General features: G+C 42.2%; 1 long non-coding RNA gene across 1 annotated transcript; it reads right to left on the reverse strand.

Moving 5' to 3' along the window:
* Positions 1–5,035: 5,035 nt before the first annotated feature.
* On the reverse strand, positions 5,036–5,593 carry LOC147655462 (uncharacterized). Its single transcript, XR_015286834.1, has 2 exons — positions 5,506–5,593; positions 5,036–5,213 (listed from the first exon to the last, which is right to left on the reverse strand). It is a non-coding gene; the product is annotated as an uncharacterized LOC147655462 (long non-coding RNA).
* Positions 5,594–7,509: the final 1,916 nt, after the last annotated feature.

Consider the following 7,509-nt stretch of genomic DNA (forward strand, 5'->3'; position numbering starts at 1 on the left):
CTTGGCCTGCATATATGCAATGTATGCACTTTTTCTAACAACTCTGTCTCTGGTACTTCTGCAAACCTTGCACTGAGATCCAGGCCTTACTGAAATTGGAGAGCAGTGGCTACTTCTCCATTTACCCCATCTACATTTGCAAACTCTGCTGAGAGAACCAAACCAGGCATTTCTGAATAAAGTATTTCGAATGAGAATGACTGGAAATTATGTTAAAAGTGTCTTAACATTTGCACACCACATTAGAAAGGATATAATTCATCCACCAATTAAAAATATTTTAACAGACTTTTAAAATAAAAACCATGTTATGCACAGTGCAGAGATATTTCTTCCCCCAGAAGACTGCAGTACGGGCACAGATACAGGAAAATTCTCACAAACATCTTTCCTGTGCTATAACCACTAAGGGTGCTACTCTGTGTAATTGGTTTTTTTGTTGTAAGGCATTCTAGCTACCTGCATATTTTCAGAGCATGGAAACACAAAGTGACATAAGATCTTTCACTGCTGGCTCATCAGGAGATCAATCTGTTCCCCTCGGCCACTGAGTAGTGTTTCTGCAAGAGCCCTTAGCGCTGTGTCACTGCAGTTCTTTCCACAGAACCCTTCCTGGAAGTCCATTTACAAACCACTGCTTGCAGGCCAGGTAAGCTTACCTGTCTCAACAGACCTTCAGTGCTTCTGGCTCCCCAGTAGCTATTTAATCTTCAGGCCCTCAGGAGATAGGAATGGAGCTGTTTCAGACCAGATTCCCCAAACTGTCTTTGTTAATCTCACTGTTGTGTGCTAAGGTCCAAGGATCTTTTATAGCCCAGACAGAGGTTTCTGTTGTATGCACAGGCTCAGTGCCCTCTGTAACACAGAGGCACAGGGAACAGAAATACATGACAAATTATTGATATTTGTTAACATTTTTAGTGTTTATGAGGCTGCTGCCTGTCCCTTTACAGTCTGCTACTTGTGCAAACCAAGCCTGCTGCTATTATCTTTGTCAGTCCAGAGAAGGTCCAACACCACCAGTCAGTTTTTCTGACCCACTGGGGCAAAAGGATGGGTATTAAATCTATATCTAGCCAGGGATGGATGGTGGTATTTTACAGTCTACCTCAGAAAATTTTGTGGCCCTGTAGGTGGTGATGTTAAAGATTTCCCCCTACACTGAGTAGGGGGAGAGCTGCAGCTACAAATAGCAGCTGAGGCAAACAGGTCCAATTAAAGAGTAATTCAGTGAGGAATAAAACTCCAAGACTTACTGAGTTTCCATTTTGGTAAAAGCAAAAAATACAACTTCCAAATATATCAGATCTACTTACATTATTTTGTTATTAGTAATTAGGGTAGTCTGGTAAAGCAGGCCAAGCCTTTATTAGCTGAAGCAGCAGTTCAGCAGTGGCTGGAGTTTTATTGCTCATTGATTAAGCAATAGATATAAGCTGAACCAGTAGCCTCATGTGAAGGGTATTAGAGCTGAATGCCTGGCAGATTTGTGTGAAGACTTATAGCCACGGGACAGATAGATCTATATATATTGCCCAGGGTAAAGCTGCATGAATGACTCTGAAAGGAGAAGGTTGCTGCATCATGGCAAATAATTGTTAATTTATCTTAGCGTGAAATCTTTTTACACCTCACATAAAATAAGCCACTGTTGTGGGAGGAGTCAGTCAAGAATATTCCTTTTCAGTGCAATGATGGGGTTAAGTGCTGCCTTTTGTGTGGAAAAATGGACAGTCATTCAGTGAACTTTGGAGGAAAACCTTTCCTTTGTTAATCCCTTCTCTGACAGAAATATCGAACAGGGACCTGAGGAAACATCTTGCTCACCAGCTGCACAGCACCTAGAGAGAAGCTCTGAAAAAGCCAGTCCTGCTATCCCCAGATATCATCCTTGCCCCACTGCTGAGAAATAACATTTTTGTAGAGGAGCTGGAAGAAGAAAACATTTGTTCCCGGTCTGGTGCAGGCATACTTGTTTAAACCTCTGTTGAAGACGAGTTTTCAGTGATATGTCTGTTCTGGCATCGCTGTGGCTGAGGTGCAAACATTTTATTGCTGACACTGCTGTGAGAGAACTAATCTGCAAAATAGAGCATCCTAAGCCACAGCAGCTCTTTGCCTCTGGGAACGTGAGTCAGGGTGCTTAGATTGCACTGGTTTCTATTAATTGCCTGCTTAACTCCAAAGAGCCAGACATGTCTATTTCATTTAAAATTAAATTTTTACAAACTTAAAATAGAATAAAATATAGGTTATAACAAGAGTTACCTAAAAGCTCATTGGACTTCATTTCCCTCTGTTACACTATGATGTGAGAATGAAATGATGGAACCACATACATAAAAGAGCCTCTCCTGAACATTTCTTTTACCCAAATTCAGACCTTGTATTTGACATGAATGTCATGGTCTTTACTGAACAAATCTTGCCCAAAAAGTTCAGGCTCTGTCTTGCACAAGCATAAAATTAAATTATAACCAACACTTCATAAACTAGTAAGCTTACACCATATCCTGCTTCTTTTTCCTGAAAAAGCCAGGAAAGCAAATACCCATTTGGACATAAAAGTAGGTTTGAGATAGCTACAAGAGAGATTTCCTGGGCAAACAGAGGAATCTTCTTCATTTGTGGTCAGTTAATTCTCCTTTCCCATAAACACCATAGCTGGGGTCAGCTATAGAAGAAAACAGTTATTGAAATCTGCTTTGTTTTTCAGAGAATGTCTCATCTTGGTCAGTAACACTCAGGACTTTTATTTCATGCTGCAAAAGCAGCCTGGATAGAAGCTGACTGGGGAGGTAGAAAGCAGATATTTTCTTTAGTTCCAGTTTGCTGGTTATTGCATGGCAATCAGCAGATCCCATTTTGCCTTACGATTTCAAAGTGAAATTTTCCTTGAGTGGAGCCTAATCTGTGCTTGAGTGTAGTGAATGACCTGAGCAAGCACAGACAGAAGAACTTCACACTGCAAGGAATAGCCTCCCATGAGCTGTTAAGAGATGCAGTTGTTGAAATCAAACACTGGAAGCAATTTTTAAATGCCCAAAGATGGATTATTCAAACTTTAAAAGCCCAGCTTCACTACAGCGTGGCACAGTTGCTGAGTGTTGCAGTGTGGTGTGAGAATGCAGAACATTTCCCTGCAACAATCCCATCTCCTGGGCTCTCCAGTGCACTTGTTTTACAGCGATTAAGGGACTGAGAGCTGCACTCTGTTTAATTTTGTTTCCTGAAGGCACAGACTGAAGCAATATTAGAAGCAGACTGCACTGGCCTGTAGAAAACTCACATTGTTGGATTTCTTTTCCCCCACTGCTTGCCAAAGCCTCTGACATCAACTTTAACCCAACAGGGAGCCAGAGGAAGGAGAGGGAGGTGCAATGGCAGATGGCAACCCACAAGGAGGCGAGAACTGCATACTGCACTTTGGCACTCCGTGACAAGGACAACTTTACAGTAACCTAGTTTGCTTATAAATTGAATGAGGATTATTTGCTATTTCCACCCTCCCCTCCCCCCCCCCCCCATGTTTGGTCAGATCACTGCAAGATGGGCAAAAAAAATTATCTAATTAATTAATTGACTTAGCTCTGGCAAGCTGTATTTCTAATAGTGGGAGGACAGAAGAGAACTGATTTTAATATAGTTTATCCAGATGTATTTCAAGCTTTGATACAGTTTCAATGTACATGAGCAGGAGGGCAAATATGAATACCCAGTAAAGCAGTAGTGAGTTTCTCTATTACCTGTCCTCAGTGTCCTGGAAATCTGCAGAAATTCAAGAGAGGTTTTGCTATGCTTTCTGCTTGTCTTTGCCTTCAAACAAAACCATGTTCAATGAAGACAGATAACAGGTAAGGGGAAAAGATACTTGACTTTCTTGGTGTTTTCTGAAAAATGGTTCTCCTGTCTACTTCTAGCCATTAAAATTAACTTGCTATCTAAATGGATCTTGTCTAAATTAATTGTGCTGTCTCTGTGCAGGATTTCCCCAAGGAATGCACTGAAATACTGTTATGTCTTTGCCTGTTCTTGGCTGATTGAGATATTAATTAATTATATGAATAAGCCTAGGAAAATAAAGGTAGGTTTCTCTCTTAATTCATGTGAGTACTGGGCCTAATGCTTCATACATGGTGTTGGGCAGTAGTTACTTTGCTGTGTGACCTTGTTCACTCCATAGTGTCCTTGTTGGGTGGGGCAGATGCAAAGAAGAAAGGGAGTTGAACAGGGAGAGGAGAGCTGTGCACAGTGTTGGGCACCACAGCTGGCTTCTAGCAAGTGCAGTACAGGATTAGTGCTCTGATGGACACATGTATCCTCTCAGGTCCCAGCCACTGGGTTGCCATGTAGCTAGAAACTTTTGTCATGCAGCAATCCCAATGTTCTGGCATTTATTTGGCTCAGTTTTGCATGAGTCAGTCAGGCTGGGCTTAGTGCACTGATGCTGCGTCCTCATCCTGTGCTCAGGGCTCACTCATCAGAATCACAGAGTCACAGAATCATGTAGGCTGGAAAAGACCTCCAAGATTATCGAGTCCAACCCAGCACCACTGTGTTCACCACTAAACCATGTCCCTGAGTGACAGAGCTACGCTTTTTTTGAATGCTTCCAGGGACTGGCAACTCCAGAGCTTTCCTGAGCAGCTTGTTCCAGGGTGAACTGTTCTTTTTGGTGAAGAAATTTTTCCTAGTATCCAATCTAAATCTAAACCTCCTCTGGCACCACTTGAGGCCGCTTCTTCTGCCCCATTGCTTGTTATTTGTGAGAGTTGGGTGATTATTCAGGGACAGCTTCCCTGCCCTGCCTGGCATAGCTCTGTCCCGAGCATGTCGGAGTCTGGCAGAAAGCCTTTGGACAAGCAGGAAGCCTAAGAGTATGAGATGTTGCTTTATTTGAAACTCCTGAAAAAACAGAACCACTTTTCAGATCTAGCAAAAGGAAACGTGAATGCTCTGCAGGGTGAACATATTCTTTATGACTGAAGTGGACATGACAGCTTTGTTTTCTCCTTGGTTGGTTGTTGTTTGCTCATTTTATGAAGCTCCTCCAGGATTTTTAGCTGCAAGGAAGAGTTCCCTTACTGACACTTTTATTCTTCCCATGGTGTGGAAAGCAGAATCCTGAATCATGTAACTTAACTTGCCTCAAAGTTGAAGGGAAGTTGAATGTACATTTTCTCTGCCACTAGCTTGCTTAGAACATTAGATATCTGCATATAAAATCATAAATATTTAGTTAGAATGAGAAACAAGTACTTAGTGTTGTTTAAGAATGATACAAGTGCAGACTTAAGAGTTGAAGTAGCTATTTTATGCTGCTCACTAGTAAATGCATTACACTCCTGTAATATGCCTGTCTCCAGTGTGTCTGTTAAAAAAAATTAAACATTTTAAAAACAGAAATTACTTCATAATTTAGCTTTGACCTGTAACATTTACATTTCAAAACTCAGACTTGATTTGAAAATAACCATATCCCATGAAAGTTGGTGTTAAAAGTACTTCTACAGTTGGTCCAAAACTTTCTCTCTGTTTGCTCTGTGAACTTGTGTAATTCATATTCAGATGACCATAGTGGGAAAGGTTCAAGTGTTTGCTTCCCAGAACATGAAGGATTCTTTCAGACACACTTGTGATTTACAAAGTCCCTTGGTTTCCTGTCACAGGGCTGGTGGAGCCCTGAGCTCGAGGGAGATTGTGACACCTGAATGTGTCAGAAACACAGACTCTGCTGTTGGTTCCTCTGAAATGAATGCAGAGCAGTTCATTCATTTCGATGCTGTGTAACTATCTCCTTGCTTTTCACAGTCATTTTGTGTGAAATGATGAATAATGCCTGAGTAGTGTAAATTCCCTGAGGGCCATAGCAGATGCTATAAGCTCTGCCAGTGGTATTGAGGCATTTGGAAAAATCTTTTGTTTCCATACTTTATAAGAACTTCAACACTTGATTGCAAAGGAGTTTGCCTAGAGGGATAGCAAATTTCAGATGATGCACAGATAGAAGTTTTATGAGTTTTAATAAAGAAGTTCTAATAAAGTCTGAAGAGATTGATGGACAGGATGGACATTCTCCTGTCTGTAGTCTATACAAGATAAAAACAGATTCACATCAGCATTAGCATTCAATATCAATTTTTCATATGCCCTCTACTGACTGTGTCAGGGAGATCCTTCTTTTGAACCAGACACCCCACACCCCATAAGCAGCACTTATTTTTGTGAAGAGAAAAACCATATTCAAGCCCTGATGACCCTGAAACTTTGCTTAGGAGTGCTGTAATTAGAGCTTGTGTCTCTTTACCTTGAGCTTCAAATCTGATTAGCTAACCTGGAGGCTTGGCTCTGAACCCAGCATTTGTGCTAAGATTCTACAAGCTACACTCTTGGATTTGTCAAAACAATCCAACCAGCTCTCATAGAAAACCAGAAACAAGAAGGAAAATTTTGGCCAAATTCCTATATCCAAATATTTTTACAGCATGAGAAATTGAACTAATAATGCTTCTGTCTGGTTAACAGCTGTCAAAGGATGAAAAATAAGCTACTGGGAATGTAGTCAATCACTCACTTCTTTTAATGTGGTGTGAAATCCATAAAGGCATTTATACTGACTCTTAATGTATTTTACAGAAAAATCACTGGTAGCTGTGTTGAAGAGATGCCAATTTTTAACAAGCAGCGTCTGGTGCTTTCCGGGCCACTCCACGCATGTGCATTCCGTAGAGAACGATGAGCTTGCACTCTGTTTGCTTCTGGGAATGCATATTTAGTAACATTCCCTCTCTTCCCCCTCTGCCTGAGGTGGGTCACCAGGACATAAGCTTCATTCACAAAAAGACATCCGAGCTTCATCCAGCTCCTCTCTGGCGATGACTGCAGCTTTCATCCACGTGTAGCATGGTGGCTCCTCTCCCGCAAAGCTCACAGACACGGTGGCACACGGGGACATAACCATGACAAGCCCTACTGATTTCACAAGCCTGTTATTCTAAGACAGCAGAGCAGGTGAATCTCTCTCCTTGGGGCTGTGGCCCTCCCTTGTGTGCTGTATTCTTTAGCCAGCGGGCAGCGCTGACACGGCCTTGTGTGACACAATGGGATATTAACGTGTGTGAAGAGCTCGGCGTTGAACCACGCACACAACAGCCTATATATAGCCAGAGGTAGCAGCTTTCTGAATCAGGATGGCTATTTTTGTGCCCGATAGCATTGGGGAATGAAGAACTCAGTGGCTGTGCACAGAGAATGCATGGCTCAGGTTGTTGAAGGATTTGTGTTTCCCTCTGGCCCTGCTCTTCACTGGGTTTGTTGGATGGATACAGCTGCATACAGCTGTGATGGTCACGGTCCGAGGCATCTTCCTCGTCCTGCCCCAGAGGAGATATACTGTATCAGGTGGTGCTAATGCATGGACTGAAGGCCCCTTTGGTCACCCTTCTTCTCTGGCTCAGTAGGCCCATGGCAGGGTTTAGAGGGTTTTTCAAGTGCCAAGCGTGAGAATGG

The sequence above is a fragment of the Cyanistes caeruleus genome, chromosome 1 (assembly GCF_971803275.1).
Source record: "Cyanistes caeruleus chromosome 1, bCyaCae1.hap1.1, whole genome shotgun sequence".
In the NCBI taxonomy this organism is placed as follows: Eukaryota; Metazoa; Chordata; class Aves; order Passeriformes; family Paridae; genus Cyanistes; species Cyanistes caeruleus.